The 22,275-nt window shown below is 41.6% G+C and overlaps 1 long non-coding RNA gene across 1 annotated transcript; it reads right to left on the bottom strand.

Moving 5' to 3' along the window:
- Nucleotides 1-9,439: 9,439 nt before the first annotated feature.
- LOC120512616 lies at nt 9,440-12,782 on the bottom strand. Its single transcript, XR_005630058.1, has 3 exons — nt 12,708-12,782; nt 9,963-10,031; nt 9,440-9,561 (listed from the first exon to the last, which is right to left on the bottom strand). It is a non-coding gene; the product is annotated as an uncharacterized LOC120512616 (long non-coding RNA).
- Between the last annotated feature and the right edge of the window lie 9,493 nt (nt 12,783-22,275).

Genomic DNA, 22,275 nt, shown 5'->3' with positions numbered 1-22,275 from the left:
ATCAAAACATCCACAGTTTTTCCTCTTAGAGTAGTAATTTTAATTAAATAGATAGATCACATCCTAATAAAAATATATATGTTAAAATACAATTGAGAATATCATACGACGTGCACATCTGCAAATGGTATGATCCCACAGGCCGCTTAAAAGGAGGATATGCACCAAAGTTGAGGGAGAGTTGTAAAAATACGCTCTTTGTAGAAACATTCCTTTATCTCCGTACTCTTTCCTTGGAAAAGAAGTACCATTCAAAAGAGGAAAGCTTGAAGAAATCTACCTCAGTTATTAAGGAAGTTGTCTTTAATGTCTAGATTTGCATTTCATTTCAGCATTTTTGTAGTACCAGCAGAAGTTCTTTGATAATACAATCTTGTGTTAGAGGAATGACAGCTCTCTCTGAAAACACCTCCCTGAGAAGCATCTGGACACTGGGAAAAAAAAAAAAAAGTTATTACAAAAAAGGCAGGGGGAAAAGTGATTTTCCTATTGATCTGAAGTTAATGATCTGCCACAGGGGGTTACAACTTTTCAGGTGCCTGCAGTCACATACACCAGCTCTACCTTTGTAAGCCTGGATACTTAATCAATTGGGAAAATGTTATCTGCCAGACACAGAAAATGAATGTAAAACTACAAAGCATATATAAAATCTAGCTGCTAAACAAAATAAAAATGCCTAGCAGAAGAAACTGGAAATTTGGGTGAATTGGAAGACTGACATCTCAGAATTACAAAGTGCTGCACAGAGATTGAGGGGTGAGGCCTGTGCTTTAGCATGTGGGATTGTTTGGGCAATGGGGCAGGAGCATCCACAGCTTGGTATCAGGCTGTGGGGGGCACCTGCTGCAACTCTGACCATGCCAAGCCCTCCAGTCTTCAAACAGGGAACGAACACTTCCAGCCCTCTCCAAGAAAATCCGATGCAAATAATCTCCTTGGGAACTGTCTCCTTGAAAGCAAAAAACGCAGTCCTGCCACTCCAGTTGAAGGTTTACAACCCAATTAGAAACCTTTTCTGCTCTAAGGAAGGAAAACAGCACATAAAGGCCAACTTGCTAAAACAATCCTTATCAGTGGTGCAGAAAGTGATAAATACAGGCTAGTGGAATCTAACCACTCATGACTGGGGCAAGCAAGACATTTTCCTATTCTTTTTTCAAATTTCCCAAGAAGGGACATTTGCCAGCAGGCCCCAGCTCCCTGCAAGTCAGCCTGCAGGAAAATGGAGCAGCCACATCTTCCCCAGCAGTGCCAGAATCAGCGCAGGTCCCCTGGGATCACTCTCCAGCCTGTTCACAGCTTTATCCCACTTAACACAAGCAAAAATCAGAATATTTTGTTGCTAAACAGAAGACTGAAGGCTGTTATGCAAATTATTCTTATCCTAATGCACAGGCAAATGACTGAATTAGAGCAATAGGATTAGATGCTAAATTGTCAATACAATTGCTCAACTTACAATATAGTAAAAATAAGGAAAAAAAAAAGCTGACAGGATAGCTTTCGGTCTACCAGTCAAACATTTCAAGGAGTGACATCTTTGCTTTCTGTGGAAAATTCCCCTATAGGAGGATAATGGACTAATTAAGGCAATTAAGGGTGAAGGCATCAGGAGCTTCTCTACAAATCACAGGAAAGAGTTGCCAAGGCACCGAGCCCTCTGCTTCCCTGAGCCCATGTTGCCTGCAGTGTGAAGGGAGCCCCACTCAGGCCTCCTCTCCCTGCTGGGTCCCGTCTTCCCCCAGCTGGGTGGGTGGAGGCTGTCTTGCAAGGAGGTGGCCAGCCCCAGGCTCCATGCCATGCCAGAGGAGGGCCAGTGCAGGGCTTCCCCTGGAGGAGGCATCTGTGGCACTTCAGTCTGCAAGTCCAGTGAGGAGCCCTCTCTCACTCTTCTAGCCCTACAGAGGAAACAAAAACATTTTTCTGTGGTGTTACAATCTCAGGACCATAAAACCTGTGCTTCTCCCCAGCTAATCATGTAGTCCTTTCTTTCCCTTTCTGTTCTCCCTGGCTGCAGAGCAAGCTCAGCCTGCCTGTTTCACCTTCAAGCAAAGGAAGATCAGTGGAACTGCCTGATTGTTAAAGTACAGTACAAGTAGCACTAAGCTCTGATATGGCAATTTCTGTCTGAGACAATTTAGCTTTTGATCTCTGGATGCAGTTAATTGCTAGCTATGCAGACATTTGTGGAGGAAAAAACAATCACAAGCAATTTCAGAAGCAAGATGCTTGATGCTTAATCTTGCACCTGTCCTAAGAACTGAAATGAGATTTTCTTAGTCTGGATCATGCTGCACAGAACTGCAGATCAGCCAAAGGCAGAACATTTCAAATGTCAGATAGATGCAAATCTACTGCTCTCCCACATGATAAAAAGAGAAAGTGACCATAATAAAAACAGTAAGGTGTTCCACTCAATATATTTGCATTAACAACATTCTTCATGTCTTGAAAATAAAGCAATAAATCATATACAGAACAACTGGGAAAAACAGCTACATTCATTGTACATCTTGGTCTTTATTTTCTCTTCTTGTGGGCAATTCTAGGACAGTAGACAGCCAAGTCCTACTTCTCCAAGGAAAAAAAAACAATGTTATTTTCAGACAGGGAAGGAAGTAAGATAAGACAGGACAACTTTGAGTATACATAATCAAGTTTCAAATACAGCAGATGAAACAAGTCCTGGCAAAAAAACCTCTGACTAGGAGCTGGCTAGGTGTGTCTCAACTGTAACTGCCCAGCTACAATTGTAAGCTGTGACAGACATCCTGCTACCCACCACCAGCTTGCTTCTATTCTCCTGGGTGTAATAACTCATCTCAAACCCTTGAAAGCCTGGTAGCTTGGGATTGCCTTGAGAAATGTCATACCAAAGTCCCATTTAACAGAGCCATCCAAGGCTTGCAGTGTGGGTTTCAGAGGGGCTATGTGAAACAGGGCAAGTTCCTCCTGTGCTGCTGCCAGTCTGGGACAAGGCTGTGCCAGGAGCTGTAGCCATGCTGCCCAGTCTAATTGCTCCCACACAGTCTTCTTCCTTCAGATCACCCGCTCCCTCACACCCCACTGGTACTCTGGCATCCCCAGTATGCAGAAGCAAAAGTGCATTTCTGCACCACAGGAAAAGGCACTTCTCTGCCTCCGCTCCAAATCCAACAGCCAGCTTGCCCACTGAGCAGCGCTTGGATGCTTTTAGCAAACATTCCACAATGACTCAAGCTGTCTTTCTCCTGAGCTAAGAGATCATGATTTTATATAACTAGTCACTTTTCCCCTAACACAGAATTTCATTCTAGTGCAGTGAATAATTTCAGCAGTTTTTCAGAGCCAAGACTAATTTTGGTTATCCTGAATAATATTTCATTAGTTGTAACTATTGTCACTATTTGCTTGCACCATCTTCTCCAGGCCTCTTAGGAAGATGCTGAACACCAGATCTAGGTCTTGTGTCTATTAGACCTCCTCTTGATGTATGAGGTGCCAGTTGCTTCCAGCCCTCCCCTTTCTGGGGGTTAGCCCACAAGTAACTTCTGCTGTTCCATAGTAAGTGTCATTTGTTATGAGCCTTTGTTTCCCTAAGGTTCTGTTGAAAGCTACATAGCCTGAACAAGCACAATATGTATGCTCATGTTATCCTTCCGAGAGTTCTTGTGGCTTTCAAGCCTGACCTTCCTCTTCACACCCGTGTTTCTTCTCAAACCTCCAACCAAATCTGACCACTGCAAATGAAATCTTTGACTGACCATTACTTCCCAGGATCACTCCTGAAACCTTGTTCAAAACTTGGCGTCATTTTTCCTTGCATCCCTCTAAACCCAGAGCTGATAGTAGTGCCAGATCACACATAGTTAGCAATTCAGAAAATTCTTATTTGTGGTGTGTGTTTTTTCAGGACTCCTGTGTAAACACCATCTGGTGCTGAGAATTTGTTAATGTTTAGTTTATCAATTTGTCCTAACATGCTTTTTCCCACCACCTCCATTTGAGGTGGTTCCTCCGACTCCCTCCCCATTCATGGTGTCACCATCACAGTGAATGCCAATGCATGCAAAAAATTTGTTCAGCTTTTTGACAATGCCATTGTGGTCTGCCACTGGATCTTTATACATGGGGGTCATTTATTGGGCCCACTAGCTCTTCATCATCTCTATGAGTCATGGACAGGTGCTGCACAGACAAACTGATCACATTAATATTTATAAATCAGATAAACTTTATATGCATCTATACTTCAAATACATGCTGATAAGTTTACTATGAAAATTTCAGATGGAAAACACCAAATGTGATCTTGGTACACATCCAAATATAAATGTGAATTCTTTTGAGTATTTCCCAAACAGGAGCAATTTTTATCTTAGGGATCTTCCAAAACTAACTGCTACATAAGCACACTGTGTAGCCTCCAGTCATGTCAAACATTTGTTATCAACAGAGATGAATGAAGCCTGGAACAACACCTTTCTTTGTGTTAAATGTTCCATTGAATCCCTGAAAGTACTCTACTGGAGAGAGAGAAACCAAATACAAGATGACCCTTGCCTGGCCAGCAGAGTGCTTTTGAAGCCCCTCTTCATGTGGAGAGTTGTTAAGAAGATTTATGTGAAGTTGCTCCTGAAAATTCACAACTAGTGTTTCAGCAGTGGAAGGTAAAATATTTATTAAAAGCAGTGGAGTGAAGACAAAAGCCTTGCAATCAGTTTACCATACGTAAAATAAGCAATAAAGGTGACTGTTTAACATTTACTTAACAATCCCAGCTGAAGCCCTTAGAAAAAGTGAAGCTGGTGATAAGGCGTAGCAGCTTCTACAGCACTGAAAGAGAAGAGAGCGCCTTCAGTGCAAGTGAGAGGGAGATGAGGAGAATGATTTATAAGGGCAATGATTAATCTTTCACTTTGTGTGGGAACAGACTTGGGCATTTGATTAAATATTCAAGGTAGAAGAACAATATCTAATAACACAAAACCTTGTTTTGCAACAGTTTCCAAGGTCTCACTTTTCCTTCTGTGAAAGTGGTTTGAATTTTAGATTATTGAGGCTTTTATTTTGGGCTTGATTTTTCTTTGTTGGCTTTTTTAATTTTTCCTGAATTAAAGATGACATAAATACATTTGACTGTAGAGGTGTGGAAAGGACAGAAAGAATTTTATTTGGTGACTACCATTGTTTTTTCATCTTCTGCTCTTCACCTGATCCAGGAGGCAAGGAAAGCAATCAAAACAATGAGGAACATGCTCTTGGTCCCACAGCAAATTTGCCTCTTGTAGCAGGTAAATTAATTGGGATGCTGTTCAGAGCTGAAATATATCACTGTGTATTCATCAGCACTGGGCATGGCGATACATAAAGAACATTACTCACATAGACACAGTAAGGGTAATAAACCAGCACCACATGTCTGGGAACAAAAAAGCAACACTTTCAAGCTCATCTGTCAGACTTCTCATGTACTTGAGGTGAGGAGATGGGGGAAGGAAACCGGGGAACCTGAAATAGCATAGTGTCATGTGGGAAGGTAATATCATCACAGAGCTCTGAGCAGTGGAGACAGATATTTAAAATTCTTTTTCATTAAAGAACATTTTTAGATGCTTGGCTATTGCCCTTCTTCTTTCTGTTTTCTGGGTAACATTTTAATGAATATGTATATTCCTGAATATTTTATTTATATATGTTCCCTCCTTCTTCATCGTAATTCTACCTTGTTACTAAGTGACAAGGCTCTGCCGTTGCTATGTTTTTTCCCTCAATAATCCTGCTCATTTGATGCTGCCATTCTTCTCCTTGTACAAGCAGGCCTCAGCCAACAATGGGGAGAAACAGCTGGCTTTGTTTCAAGGTCCCAGATTTTACTGCTGTTGGTAATGGCACAAGCTATGCTGAGTTCACAGATGAGTGGCCCTCTGAAACTTTCTCACTATTGCTACAGCACAAGCTGCAGCCTCCTGGAGTTCCACTCTGCCAAAGGCAACCAAATCAAACAAACCAAACCAAAGAGCTGAGTGACCTGCCAGACTGCTGGGAGACCTCGCCTGCAAGTACACCCATCTGCAGGCACCCAGCCACTTGAGTCATGGGACCCTGTTCGAATTCAGACATCCCACCAGAGCCCACCTGAGGTCTCACGCAGAGAATTTAAATTAACGAAGACATTATTCATCTGCAAACAACCCAGTTACAAATATCTATTGTGCTGGAAAAACAAGTCCATATTCATAGGGCTGTTTGCCCCAGGTGCAGTAATGTAGTAATGTACAGCAGGAGCTGTAATGCCAGCTGGGCAGCACTCCATACTGATCCCACTTCACTCTCCAGACCAGTGCATGCTCAGGGAAAGATAACATCAGTGATATGGACTTCCTGAGGGGCACATCCAGCCCCTTTGGTGATGCAGGATGCTGAGGCCATGGGCCTCTCTGCAAGGGAAGGCAAACTTCACAGAATGTGCATTTAAATGCCAGAGAGACCATCATAAAATATAGTGTGATGTTCCAAACACCCTGGGAATATTGCTTCACCCACCAATTCCTGCTCCAAATCTATTTGGATGTTTTCAAATTATGTTGACCTTGATAATATATTGCAATCTGGCTACAACATCAAAATATAGCTCTGCATTTATAAAAGCTTACACTGTAGTATTAATCAGTTTATTTTTTACTAAATACATTCACACTTCTTTCTCACACATCTCAAATTTTAGTTAACAACAACCAATGGTTTAATTTAAAATATAAAAAATATCCTGTGTTATGCAACCACAACTAAGAAAATATTAAAAAAACCCCAAAACAAATAGAAAATAGGCCCACTTGTTTGCTCTCCTGCTGAGATTTGAAAAGCAGATGATCTGGGTTTTTTTACAATTGCTTTAAGACCACAGCTTTGTCAGCCAGACTCCTGATCTGAGCCAATTTTTCCAGCTGATTTGCAGACCCCTTGAAATGGGTTTCTAATCCTGTTGTAAGCACAGACATGACAGATACCATCCTGGCAGATACCTCCCGAGCTACAACGTCCATCGCAGCTGTGAGAGGCGTGCTGGGGCAAGGCTCGTCTCCCTCATTCCACTGCGTAATCCCACGTTTTCACACAGTAAACTTCTGTATCTGAGCCCAACAGTCTGTTCACTAAAAGACCAGACCTCATTTTCCCAAGCTCTCTTGCATTCCTGTTATTTTTCTAACCTGATAAAGGCTGGTTTGCCGCTAGTTACCCTTCCCTCCCCTGCCCCACTCTCCAGTTCCCTCACCAAGAGCCACTGCATCAGAGCTTTCAGTCTCTAATTGCTGTACTTTAACATGGTTAGCAATCAATTTACGTAGGGAAAATAGGGAGCCAAAATTCACTGATGCTGACATAGAGATTTCCAGTGTGGAAACAACAAACTCGCCTTCTTTCCCCTTGAAGTCTGATTCTTGGCATGTTTAATTTTCAACAAATATATCCCATGCTGAGTGGATAGTCGGCTTGAAATCTGAACTGGTGTCAAGAGGCTCAATGGCAATAAGTGGCACATTTTCCTCAGCTTCCTTCAAAAAAGTAATTGTTTTTGGTCTGGGAACTCTAAACTTAATTTTGCTGCTCATCCAATGAGATCTCACTCATGCAATGGTTGTTTCTGCTTGAAAACCACATTGATTTTAGGTACTTTTGAATGAAGCAGCAGTGCAGCATGGTCAATATACTACTATAAATTCTGCAGCCTTTCAGTTTTTTATCAGGGTGAAGAATGCTTCAAGTTTTGTGAGTTTTTCCTCTCAAAAACACCCTATACTCTATTTCTTCATAAAGTGATGCCATACTGAGTTCAGCTAGCACTGTTTTTAAGAAGAGTACCAATTATTGTCCAGAACAAAAGAACAAATTTAGGGCAATTTTTAGCAAAGGAGAAGTCTAATTAGCTATTTCTCAGCTTCAGTTTTGCAATGTGTACATGGCCCGTTTATGCCATATTTGCCAGGCTTTCTCACCAGACTCATTATCAAGGTATAACAGCATCTGGCAGTCCCAGGCATGTCTACAGGCTGGGTGGAGAAGTAATTGAGAGCAGCCCCTGCAGACAAGGACGTGGAGTTGCTGGTGGATGAGGGTCTGGGGGGCAGCCCAGAGAGCCTGGAAAACCAAACATGTCCTGGGCTGCATCCAGCATGGCCAGCAGGGTGAGGGAGGGGATTCTGCCCCTCCTGCTCTGCTCTGCTCTCCTCTGCTCTGCTCTGGCGAGACTGAGAGTCTGTGTGCAGCTCTGGGGTCCCCAACACAAGGACATGGACCTGTTGGAGCAACTCAAGGGCCACAGACTTAATAAGAAGACTGGAACACATCCCTTAGAAAGCCAGGCTGAGACAGATGTGGCTGTTCAGCCTGGAGAAGGGAAGGTTGTGTGGAGGCCTCATGGCAACCTCGCAGGATCTGAAGGGGCTGTCAGGGAAGCTGGTGAGGCACCCTTCATCAGGAACTGCAGTGACATGACCAACTGAAAGAGGGGAAGTTTAGGTTAGCTATTAAGAAGCAATTGTTTACTGTGAGGGTGGTAGGGCCCTGTACAGGGCACCCAGAGAAGCTGTGGATGCCTCATCCCTGAGAGTGTTCAAGGCCAGGTTGGATGGGCTGTGAGCAGCCTGGCCCAGTGTGAGGTGCTCCTGTCCATGGCAGAGAGCTTGGAACGAAGTGATCATTAAGGTCCCTACTGACCATTCCATGATTCCATGAAGAATGATAAGAACAAATATAAGGACTGGTCAATTCAGATGTAATATTCAGCACTATAGAGCTGCCTTAAATAAACTACAAGCAAAATTACAATTAAGTTTTGACGGAAGCATTTGCATAGAATAGTTAATAAAAAATCACTTACTAAACCTTAAATTTTTAAATGATGACAAAATGACAATTAAGAATGAATTAATATGAATATTCAATTAGGCCTAATAAAATGTAAAGTCAAGACTAATTCCAATAACTAATCCCAAACATTGACTTATTTTTGCTTGATTGTCAGGGGGAAAAAACCCTACCATCCATTGCTGAAAATAAACTGGAGTTAACAGCTTCTTTTCAGAAAAGCCACAGTGCCAGATTAGCACACAAAACATATTTTTAAGGAATTTCATTTTCTTTTTCCTGAGGAATAGTAAAATAACTTGGATCAATATAATTACAATCCAAGAGGCAGCACTTTGAGCTACACATACAGGGAAAAATAGCACTTTTTTTCCAGTTGTCATTGCCAGCAGCCCTACCCAGCCCAGCTTTGAAGTCTATTTTGGAAATTTTTCCCAGGGCACCAGCCTATGACCTCTGTTTTCCTGGAGCATCCCATGGGTCTATGGAAATAATGATACATTTGTGCTCCCCAGGGATCACCACTGTTGCAGAATGGATGTGAGCAGGGGAAATTACACCTCAGTTGTGAGTAGGAGAGCAGATGGAGCCCACATCGCTGAAGTCCAGGCTGGAGGCTGGTCCCCAAGGACTGAACAGGGTGTTGGTGGGTCAGAGGACAGAGTGTGAACCCAGTGCTGGTGTCACATCTCCACTTCTGCCTGTAGATCACTGAAAAACAGAGGTTGCCATTAAATGTGTTGCTGTCTTTTCTTTCAGCTTCTGATTCAGGCTAATTACAGCTGCTCTTACCCAAGACTGACCCCTTCCATTCTTTCTGGCTGCCCCACATTCATAAAGACTATCTTGGAGTTTCCCTCTTTGAAAACTGAGGAGTTCCATCATGCAAGCACATCCATATTTGAGACAAAACACGCAAGGAAGATGGAGGGCCCTCTTAGTGATCAGGGGGCATGCAGGGATGGGTCACGATGGGGAAGATGTTGCACTGTTCTGGTGGCATCTCACTTACAGCTTTCAGGGAATGCTCGTACCAGAGACAACATCTGGCCAGCCAAGTCTGGGGACTGAGTTCCAGTTTGGGAGGGTTAGCAAGCAGTAATGGTCCTTACCTAAAAACCCCACAGAGCAGCAGTCAGGTCCTTGGCAGTTACCTCCCTGTGTCTGGCCAGCTGTTACTCCTGGAGGAGAAAATGCATGTCTTTCTTCCAAATTGTCATGTGTTCTCATGTGAGTGAGAAATTGTGGTGAAATTCCACATTGAAAACTGACTGCAAATGCAGCATCTTCTCACATAACCAACATGCTCACTCTGTGAATTTTCACTTTTACTGATTTCAGGTGACTGAAAGAGATTTTTACTACCTTCTTCTTTCTAGTTGCATAAAACTGACACCACTGAGAGCAAGAGACAGAGAAAAAGGTTTTCTCTATTTCATCAGCTTTCACATTTTCTTTACCAGGGACAGTAATGATGCAGAAGACAGGATTTCATGCACGGATCCCAGCCAGTTATGAAAAACAATAAATACAGACCCCTATGTTACACTTCTTCCTGGGTTATTTTTCAGGGCAGAGCCACTCTCGTGCTTTATAAAATTACTTTCTGAAGACCGCATTTCAGCAGCAGCACAGCTATTTTTAGCAACCAAAACAGACTCTGGAACCACCAACCTACAAAAAAAGCTGTGAGGTACATCAATACCAGCTCACCTGACATCCTGAACTTTGACTCTGCACCTATGTTACCAAAGCGTCTGTTAGTTAATCTGATGTCAGAGAATATCCCAAACAATGAATTTCTAGTGGAATGGTTCCTCCAACACCATTCAGCAGTCTTGGCACTGAGCTAACATAGAAGGGGGGAGCTACTTAATGAATATAAAACACCACAGCAGACAGGTTTTCAGTAAGAGGTGAAGGAATGAAGTCTGGGGGAAGGAAGGTCTGACGATGTCTTTGTCATCATGCAGCCATGTCATGTCACCGACTCGGCCCAAGTAGATGCTCCAGGCTCTGTGCATATGCCCTGGCAGTAAAAATTGAACTGATTCTGTTTTGCTTCTTTTTTAGTGCAGGGTTATCTGTATGGCATTGACAGATCTTCAGGTATAACAAGGGAACAAGCAAGCAGAGAACAGGTGACAATTTTGTGCTGTGCAAGAAAACATGGTGAACAAAGACCAATGAGCATATAAATCTCCACCTGGTCAATTATGAAGTTACACCTTTATCTATCATTTTTACCCAGAGGAGGGAAATGTCCAGATCTCTGGCAGTTTTGCTGCAGCACCAGCTGCAAGACATGCCAGTGGCTCTAATTGCTGAAAACCTTGTTGTGGTGATGAAATTAATGCTTTATCTTCACTCTCAGTAACAGCCAGGAATACCGATTTGAAGCCAGAGTCTTTCCTCATGGAGACACATGCCCATGCAGTAACTGGCTTAATCAGCCCTCTGATATTCATGGTCACAGATCAAGTCCCCTCTAACTCTTTACACACTCAACACTCAAAATGCAAATGCCTGTCATTTGAAGGCCTAAATTTTTTTTTTCCGCCGGATTCCTCACCTGGGGGAAATTAATTCCAAATCCCTGAACTAGGAACCAGAATAGCTGCTGCTGGCACCAGTGTCAGTATCTCAGGCCATGGAGACTGCTCTCAGCCTTGTGCCAAACTCTGCAGCAGCTGTGTGTGAGGGGAGTGATGCCAGTCTACCCATGCCCTCCCCAGCATGCTTGGAGAGGTTGTGAGGGAGAAAAATAAAGAAATAATTTCCTCTCACTTCTTGTCTTTCCCTCAAAATGGGGTGAGGCCCCCTCAAGGCACATGGAGGAGCTGCTCCTCTGCTCAGGGGCTTCAAGGGAAGCTTCAAGAAGTTCATGAGGACGGAGAGGGATACTGCTATCCATTTTAGGCTAGGAAGACATACGCAGCTTCCAAAGCCGATGAATGTCCACTGTGGTGCTAGGGGGAACAGAGGGCACCTCCACAGTGCAGCCTGGCCTTGCCACCAGCAGGTGATGTGTCTCCTACACATATCCCAGGTCAAAGCACCCTGGACATTACCTCCCAAGAACACTTCCCAAACACGACCAGTAATGAGCTAAGTTTCTGTGGAAGTAGACTCCTGGTTTGGATATTGTGGGATGGACTGCAAAGCCATTACCAGCCAAGCTGACACCTGCTTTTCAGGATTTAAATAAGAACTGTCTCCATACTGTTTCTTCTGCTCAACACCTTGTGGGTTGACTTTTTATAGGGAAGATTGACTCTTTTACCAAATACTCTATGACATTTGTGAACTAATTTGGGATAATGAAGGCTATATTCCAAAGGCAGTTTTTAGTCCGCTTTCCCTTCCTCCAGGTACAGAGACAGGAGCGATAGCTAAGGTGCAGCTCTTAAAGCAAGGAGTAATAGGTAGTGCTGAAGCAACAGTGGAGAAACAACAAGTAGTGATGTCACAAATGTATCTTTAGGGTCACTCAAGAAATCAAAGATATTGGCAAAAATAGATTTAATACGTCTTTACAAAAATGTGCATTAACAAATTCAATGGCAAGGTTCACTCTATTACCCACCACATGCATGAAACATACAAAGGCAAATAAGTCAGAATCCATTTAGAGTGACAGAGACCAAAGATCCAACAGGGGCGTTTCTCCCCTTGAGTTATGAGGCTCAGAGTGAATCCCCTTGTTTTGTAAACTCGTGATGAAGCCTAGCTGCACCTAGGGGCAATCTTAGTCTCAGACTTGGACAATTGTTTGTATCAAAGGAATCAATTTTCTTGCAAAGGAATCAATTACATTATTTCATTAGTATTAGTTTAGCATGCTGTCAGCCACTTACAGAGGATTTGTTGCTAAGAAGGTATCTCTCTGCCTTGGGTAAGGAAGGATGTCTTGATCTCAGGTAAAGAATCTCAAACTTTGAGAGGCATTCCAGCTCCAGTGGAGATCACACTTATGCAGCCACACTGCCTAGCAGGGAGAGCACAATTAGGCTGTCATATTTATGGGATAAAGCAGTTGGCTCACAGTTCAAGTGCATACAGCAAGAAAGGTAAGCATGAGATTCCTTGTACCCACACAGATGGATCTTGGGAAAACCGCCTGCTCTCCTTGCATTAACAGCATTCTTGGTGTTGCAAGTCCACGTGCATCAGTGCTCCCTGGGTCACTCTGCCCCTTCGTGCCTTCCCTGGGGAGATTTTGCCTTGCCTATGGCCCAGGCCTTTACCTTCTTTGGAGTTTGCACCAGACTACTGCTAGTTTGGTTGAGAAGGTTGAGTGCATCCATCACAGGTGAATGCTCTGGGTCTGTCAATTTCTCAAATCTGTCTCTAGTTTGTCAATTTGTGCAAATCAACATCAGCGAAACTGAATAAGCTGCATCCACTGGGGAGCTGACCCTTTACTGCAGACATCTCCTGGTTCTCAGCTGCCATGAGGATGAAGGAGCAGGCTGGTTCTACACCCATCTGAGTGACCGCATTCAAATATTTCCAAATATTTTTAATGTTCCTTTCTTGCTTGTCAGGTTTACATATCCTTGGATAGGGTTTCTATAGCAGGTTTCTAACATCTTTCACATACCCTTAAAATTGCCTGTAATGTTAGAGAGGGCTCTAATTTTGCACAGTTTAAACCAGTCCTAACTGCAGAGCTGTTATATCCTGTGCATCTTGCCTCAAGGGACAATGTAAATTAAAGCAAAGCTAAGAATAGCGCCTTGTGTCTCAGCTGAGGAGAGAAGCATGTGCCTGCCTACATAAAGAGAAGTAGGTTATGTTTCTAATAACAAACAACTTTCTTCTTTTTGTTTTTTTAGGAAAAAAAAAAAGTCAAAAGTACCAACAAATTTGAGCTGATCTATTCTCCTTGCCTCATTCCTAAGCAGATAAACTGTATATATAAGAAAAGCAGACAGACAGAAAATTCCCAAAGGAGAATCTTGCCTTGTTTAAGATATAATGAATTCAGTCTTCAGAGACCATGAAGTCTGAGAGTTTTTAAGCTCTATAATGACAGTCTAATAATTATCTCACAAAATGCATTTGTGTAGGTGAAGTCCCTCTGGTTTAGTTGTTTTCCTGCTATGAAGTGGAAATCTGCTAGCCTCTTGGAAAAAAAAAAAAAAAAAAAGCACAGCGAAACCAGGGAACATCAAATTTCTGTAAACACTTCTTTCCACTTACATTCTTCACCCGTTTTGGTGATGAAACACCCTAGAAAAAAGGTTTCTCTGTGACACAGACTTCACTCCCAGTTGCATGTGCAGACAATAAGAGTGAAACACTAAAATAAGGAAAATTAAATATGTTGCCCAACAGTTGAGTGTTAAACATGTCATTAACCAAAAATCTTACACTAGGTTGAAATACAGACATTTCAGAAAAACACCCTAATCAAACACTTTTTTTTCATTAAGTTCATTAAAAATAGAGAAATACTTGAATTGCAAAGTGACTGTGACATTAAGCTGATTCAGGTTTTTTTCAGATGCAGAATATTTTATATTTAGGAGATAAAATCTGGCAGCATGGCCCTGTGGATATGGAACTGGATTAAGAATTAATCCGTTAATTGGCTGGGCAATTGGGCAAAGTACATAATCCCTCTGCATGATTCATATTTCTTCATCTTTAATAGAGAGTTTTCATGCACTTCAGCTTTCTCAAAGTGTTTTGATTTACACAGATAAAAGGCTTATTTTAATTACTATAGATGAATACTGAAATGCCATAAAAGCATTGCTTAATGAAATATTGATTTAAAAAGTATCAAGTAGAACTATGTCCTCGCCTTGGCTGTTCAGGAAATGCCTGTGAAATGGGGGTCTCAGATCAGTCTCCTCAGAGATGATTCACGGCTCTGAACAGAGGAGCAGACAGCATCCTCAGAAGTACTGAGTTGTTCAGTGGGAAAGCCAAGCCCTAGGTTTCCTAAATGATCATCTGGGATTGCCATTGATAATCCAACCACGGGCACCTAAGCCGCCACCACTGCTTACAGCAAGATCCCTGGTGACATCAGTGTCTTCAGGCTGTTTTGTTTCTTAAGTGGAAATGAAACCTAGGGGAGTTGAGGGTATAACTTCATTTCTTGCAAAAAGCTTCAAATTGTATGCTCTGTCTCTTTGAGTGGAGAGTGGCCTGGACCTGGAGGGGTGAGGGGAGCATTTAAAGGTTAGTAACTAATGAGGTTGTGTGGAATCAGAGAGACCAGAGACAGGGGGACAAGGGGGCAGTGGTTTCTGAATTAGGGAATCAAATGAGAGCTATTTATGCCTATATGTGCAGAGATATTTACAGTAACCCACAAACACCTACAGTTTAATGCACCGTGGGTATTTTAGGTGACAGTGCTATGCTGAAACCTTTCAATAATGCAGTCAGAAAGATTAAATATAAAGACAATGTGACAACAGCCTTGTAATTGGTGTTTTATCATTAGAAGTGCTTGAAAAGAGGTTGAAAAGCAATTTGAAGCATCTAAGAGGTGGAAAATCATATGAGCAGTATGCAATGGGTTAAATGAAATAATTTCACCTTTTATCCTCACAATGAATAACTGTGACATCTTTATTTTATGTTCCTGTACTACTATTATAGTCCTTCTCTGAATTCTGCCTTTTTTGTGTTACTACATTTTCCTCTTATGATTCCACATTTTTGTCCTTCTTTCTTTATGCTATTTCATGTACTAGATGGCACTGAGATAAAACTGACCACAACCATGTTTCCTGAAGCTACAGTGAATGCTGCCTAAAAGTTAATCAATCTAGCTCACTTTTCTTCCCTGCCATAAAATCACTGGGAAGACTGGCAAGGGATAGGCATGGCTAACTCAGATCTGAAGCCCTGAGGCTGCATCTGCCAGCCGATCACAGGTCACGGAGCCAGCAACTCTGGCAGAGCTGCTTATTCAACAGAAAAAGAGGAGAGACACGTGCAAAGCTGTGCTCTCACCTCTGCCTGCTTCCCAGCCTAGATAAGTGCTTTCTGAAATGAAATTTGGCTGCTGGGGAGGCCAATGGCACGGCATGGCTGCTAGCATTTGCACGCACTGGGGCTGCAGATGAGCCCCTGGAAACCACCCAGGGCTTTGGGCAGCAGGACGGGTGAAGCTCTGAGAAACCCCTTATTACACTTCAGTGCAGCCAGGCATTTTATCACAGGTATAATTTTAGTTGCATCCATAATCCCACTGAAGTCTGTAGGGCTATTCACATCTCTCCATTTAGGCACTTTCTGTAAGTACTTTGCTGAATCTGTTCCTGAAAGCTTATAAATTATTTTTTTAACCATGTGTAGACCTCTTACCCCATGCAATAGTTTGACAAGTTTAATTAACAACCCGAGTGCCACTTGGATGAATGACACAGGTTAAAGCACAGATGGAAGGCAAGACAGATCAAGTGAAGAAAGATAAAAACTCCAATAGAGCGAAACTCCAACCTTGCATCCAAGTGCCTATGCCACAAGTAGCCCACCCAGCTTCTTAGAGACCCTTGCAGGGGTGAGGTGACATTCAGCAGGAGCCTAAGGTACTGAGTTTGGGCACATAATAGCAGAGAGAGCAGACTGAGAGATGAGCAAAAAAGGAAGAAAACATTAAACATGCAGTGAATGTCTGGTCAGCCTGCAGAGCCCACCCACAACCTGTTTGAGGGAAGCCTGTGGAAGGCAGAAGCTTGTAGCCCCCTGCACATGAGCTCTCAGTCCTCTGCAGCTCTGTGCTTGGAACATTGAGTGGAGCCATTCAATACGACCGACATGATAGAAACCAATAAAAAAACCCTCACTGCATTTACTGCCTTATGGTGTGGGGAGTGGGGAAATCTCTCATTTATCTCATCTGCAGCAAGGCATTTCTGGGATTTTGTTCGTGTCAGTGAAAGAGCTGCAGGCACAAAGACTCACACTGATTCATGTATTCTCTCAGGATCATCTGTGCCATGTACAAGAGCCACTGAAAAAAAAGAAAACCCAATAGAGAGCAGCTTAGGATTCGGTTTTGCCTCTTCTGCTGGTATCCAGAGTGCAGCCCTCCATCTCTGTCACCGCCCTGTGCTAGCTATTTCCTTGAGTTAGCCTGGTCTCTGATCCTACAACTGCAGACAACACAGAAGCATAAATAAAAAATATCTCCACAGAAATAATTTAAAGGGATGATCTAGAAATAGACTGAGTTCTCATCCAGGGCTTCAGTTTTGGTAGTGATGGTGGCTTTGATGTGCTTTCTTCAGACTCCATGCTAAATTTATACATCCATGTCCTTTTAAAGAGTGGGAGAATTAATCCTGATTTTAGCTCTTTCACTTCAGGGAATGAAGAAGGAAACAGCCCACTAAAATAGATCTGAACTCAACTCATGAGGTGAAAGTCTAACACTTTATGAGTGTCCATTTAGTATCTAGTAAAAGTACAGAATATTCTACATTGTACCCATCTGATTTTATAGTTCTCTGAACAATGGAGACAAATCTGAAAGCTGGATCTATTAAACTATTCACATAAAAAATAAAAGCTGGGAATCAGCAAAAAAAAGGAAAGTGTGAAAAGTTTCACTTAAATTCCCATTTTTCCCCCACTGTAACTTTAACTTCTCTTCCACTATCACTTCAGTGATTCAAATTCTACTCCACCATCTGTTCTGAGAAGAAACAAATGGAATCTGTCTAATTTCTGGAAATCCTGAAAAAACCTGGGTAATCTCATTCCAACAAAGAATCTGAGTACGAGTCAGCTTATATTTTACAAGAAAATGCAGCTTAGACTGATCAAAAGAACGCTTATAGAACAGAAAGCAAACATCCCAACAGAGTAAACACAGACCAAAATACATATATATATAGTCCTTCATTGCTCTGCCTAATGTACTCGTGACCTCAAGTGACAGTGTCTCACTCAAGCTGCCAGACTGTGTAATGAGTCTGAAGGATTTTCACAGCAAAGTTACTGGAGAAAGTTCCCTGAAAACTCTGGATTAAAAGTTAAAAGTGAGTATCAAATCTGTAATCTAACATGTCAGATTTGAGACCTTGTTTTTAACCTTGTCAGCTACCCATGAGTTATACAGCATGAAAAGCATCCCTTCCCTTTGATGGCCAAGGCAAGAGTACATCATCTTTCCACTGTGATGTTTGGGGGACATGACAGATGAGCCTCCTCCATGTTCCTGTTCAATGCTGAGAGGTGCAATTTTACTGACAATGCACATCAGCCCCTCTCCAGGGGAAAAAAAAAAAAAAAAAAAAAAAAAAGAGTTTTCAAAAAAATAGATTGAGAGGGGAAAAAAAGCCTTTTGGAAGAACTCCTGAACTTTTTCACCTGCATTCCTAACTCAGCTTCTTTCTACATATTGTGTTTACACAGAGGTAACAGATAAGAGTGAGAATAAATAGAGCTGTTATTCTTCCCATTAAAGATAAACATAAGTAGTTGTGTAAGCACCCTACAGATTGCTGGTTAAATGTACAGTGACTAACCAGATATCACAGCAAGGAGTCTTTACTTCCAGAAACCACATCTGCTGAACATTGCAGACTTATACTGGTCTGTAAAACAGGTAACTGCCTTTCAGATTCCCTCTGAGGAAGAGCAAATTCCATCAGCCTAGGCACCTGGAAATAAAGCCTGGTGGAGACTTCAGTCACTTCTGCAGGAGATTTCTCTTTTGCTTTATAGGCTTCAAATAGGTGATTTCTAAGTCGCTGTCTAGTATGGGCAGAATCTGGCATGCAGATATATAAACACAGCCAGTGGAAGTCTGAAACATCTGAAGGTATCCTTCTTTAAGTGCATTTTAGAGATATACTTAAAAGTCTTCTGACAGCTGACATACACCTTAGTTATTGTTTGCCATGTGTATGGTCCAGACAGAAATGATGACAGTGCTAGTTTTGGAAAAAATGGGTATAGGAGTCACCTTAAGAGTGAGCTCTGTGGCAGTTCTTAGTATGACATGATCTTGATGTATAGCACCCACCTGAAGTTTAGCAGACAGAGCATTTGCTTCTGCCACTTCCCTCCTGGAAGCTTGACAAATAAGTAAGCAGTTTCAGTGCAAACCAGAATTATTTAAGTTCACAGGAGAGTAGTACCCACAGGCCCCTTTCAGAATCTGGACTGCCTTACTCCTGTCATTGTACAAGCAATCCTATTCCAAAAGTTACAGAAAGTATAAAATGTCAGATACAAGTCAGATAAAATCAAGTGCAAATAAAAACTGCTTGACACAGAATCCTTAAACCTGCATGAGTGACCAGCTATATAAGAAAAGAAAATGAAATTGTTTTAAAATTACTTACAAAGTACTAGAAGATGAAGCCAGTAGAGGAGAGAGGGAAGAATACAAATGATTATTTTAAAGGTTTAAATGAATCATTTGTCACCACTGGTCTCCAAAAATTTGTGATCTTAAACCATTATTTTAGCTAAAATAATATTCTTGTTTCAACATCTTCCAGACTGCCAAGACTAAGTGAACCCTACATCAACACAGCAGAGGAAATAATTTCAGAAAAGGGTTCTTATTACATTGCAATAATGAGAAACATCCACATGGCTCACTGCAGGCCTATTCAGAGCTACTTTCATCTGCTTCTGTCTACACAACTCTGCTGAGAAGCAAAATATATTATCCTGTGTAGTCAGTGATCTTCTGCAGCTACTTCAGCACCCCACCTAGCCCAGGTATCTCTGCATACCACTCCTTTGACCTGCCTGTGTTCCTGTTTTTTTTTTTTTTCATTTGCTGTGGAACTGACATTGGATATCCCTTCCTCAAGAAATCCCATGTGACAGCACCTCAGGTTCCCTAGGGAGGACAAAACTGGATTCAAAAGACATAACAAACACTATTAAAAATAGACTCTACATAACATATCTGGATCTCAACTGAATTTAAGGGCCATAATCTTATTATTCATATTGTAACAATTCTTACACAATTATTTATTTTTACTATCACTATTAGCTACCTCCTTAGTATTCAAAGAGGGTATGATTCTAAAACAGAAGACTTGGGAAGTGAGTGCCATTCCTTTCCAACATCCACTCTCCAAAAGCCAGCCAGCCTGGTTGATTTCCCTTGAATAGATTATCTATATTAGAAGATGTACCAAAACACACAAACACTTTGTTTCCCTTTCAATTTAGACTCCATATTAGCTAATGAGGCAGACACTGAAGCTGTACTTTGAATACCTGGCTTTTATGAATCAAAGAATAAAAACTGCCTGGTATATGAATTTTATTACTCTCAGAGATCCTCTTCTTTTTTCACTTAAATTACTAGATACCACTGTCACATACTGACTTTTTAAGGTTTTTATAATCGGTTAAGATAACTCCACAGATGAAAGTTGGTGGAATTCAAAGAAGTAAATAATTTTTTATCTGTCTCCTGCCTCTGCTGATCATTTAACTTTCTAGACCCAACAGGGGACGGGAGCAAGTACCCCCTCTATTTAAGCTGATGTAATGCCTTTAGAATGGATCTTAACAGAGGCAGTAGACAGGATTCTGTAATAGTTTAGCTCCCTGTCCATCTATCACCTTTCTGTCACCCTCTTAGATATTGCCAGATCCCTGGAACACTACAGTTCTTTTCTCTTCAGTTCATATATGTGACACTTGATAAATAATTTGATAGCACTTTGTGGTGAAATGAACTCCACTCAAATAAAATTTCTCTATCCTCCCACCTCTGACCCTGGTCCCAACTCCAAATAAGCAACAGACTCCAAGGACTAAGGTTATGAATTCATATCAATTTAAAAAGATATAAAAAACAATTTAGGTGAGCACAAGAAACTATCTGTCCTTCAGAAAAAGACAGAAGCACCAAAGTACTTTTAGACACTCCTGAATCAAAAAAGCTATCCCTCTGGGGCATCACATCAGAGGGATGCTTCTTGGCTATCTTCAAGCTTCACCAGTAAGGCCATATTCTGTAGTTCTGTCTGCAAGTTGTGAGCAAACATGTGTCTATAAATTCAAGATTTAGTTTCATCCTTTGACTTCATTTCAGGTCTTTGCAAGAAGAGGCAAAAATGTTTGGGACTGAATTGCCATGTTGCTTTGCTTTAGTTCAAGTAGCCTTTGGCCTCTCTTTTATGAGAAACTCCCTATCACTTTATATCTCTGTAGAAGTTTTCACAGCCTGAAGCTGTCTCTCGGGAAAAAGGTGAATTAAGAGTTATCTTTATCTTTAGTGGGCAGCACATTTAAAGCAATTCTTCTTCTATGGAAGAAGTCAGTGTAACAGAGCAGTACTAGAGGAATAAGTACAGGCTCACATCTGATGCTTGGAATCCTGCAAAAATAGAGCAAACTTCCTAACAATCAGATCAAAGTTAAGAATAAAGGTTGCGTAAATAGTAACACCAAAATCTGGTAGAAAAGCCCCAAACAAACAAACAAACAAACAGGGAAGAAAAAATAAACCACACACAGAAACAAGAACCCATACCACAAAACAAAACAAAAACACGACAAAGAGAAATAAGGATAGGAAAAAACTCCAGTTATACTGTCTGGATGCTAAGGACACCAGATAAGAGAAATAGCTGGGTGAATAAAGGAGGACATACTCACCCATTTCACACTTTCCCCACAAAGCAAGAAATCAGAGCTGAGATTAACATGCACCTGAGAAAAAATCTGATTTGCATGTTGATCCTTATCTACATCCCAGAGAACTGGGAAATCAGGAAAACTTGGAAGACTACCTAGGAATTTAATCCTGAGAGATCTGTCACACTAGGTGTTCCTGGGAAATAATTTTGATAGAAAATAAGATTCCCGTATCTCTGTAAGTGATAAATCTGAGAAAAAGACAAAGTGAAGACACAATAAATTCAGGACTGGTGTAAAGAATGTACTAAATTATATGCCTTGTCTGAGAGAATTTTAGTATCAGAAGCTCTCCTTGGGGAAGAACAACAAGTAGGTGTCAGAGAGCAATCTGAGAAATGGTGACTTGGAAAAGGAATTTACCTGCAGAATAAACACAGGCTTTTAGTAGGGGTTTAGGCAGGAGTCACAGTACCACAGTCCACATGGCAGAATGATGCCAGAAAGAGCTGAGCCCCACCTGCTTGCTCAGCTCTCCCCTTTCCAGCGCCTAAAACCAGCTCCTGAAGAGCCACCAACAGTTCATTTGCCACACAGAATGGAGCAGCATTGACCCTATGAAAACCAAGCAACCACTACACATATCTATGTGGTGAATATGGATATAGGTAGTTATAGGGGAAGTCTAGGGGAAAAAAATGAACTGTGAAAAGTGGAGGGGGAAAAGATGCAAAGAATGATAAAGTCAGAGCTGATGGGGTGGGAACAAGGTGCTGAAGTGCCTCTAAAAATTTATTATAAATGAGTTCATCTATTTCCAAATACCAAAATGAC

The sequence above is a fragment of the Passer montanus genome, unplaced genomic scaffold (assembly GCF_014805655.1).
Source record: "Passer montanus isolate IOZ18808 unplaced genomic scaffold, ASM1480565v1 scaffold110, whole genome shotgun sequence".
Classification (NCBI taxonomy): domain Eukaryota; kingdom Metazoa; phylum Chordata; class Aves; order Passeriformes; family Passeridae; genus Passer; species Passer montanus.
This window is presented reverse-complemented; position numbering and strand designations above follow the sequence as displayed.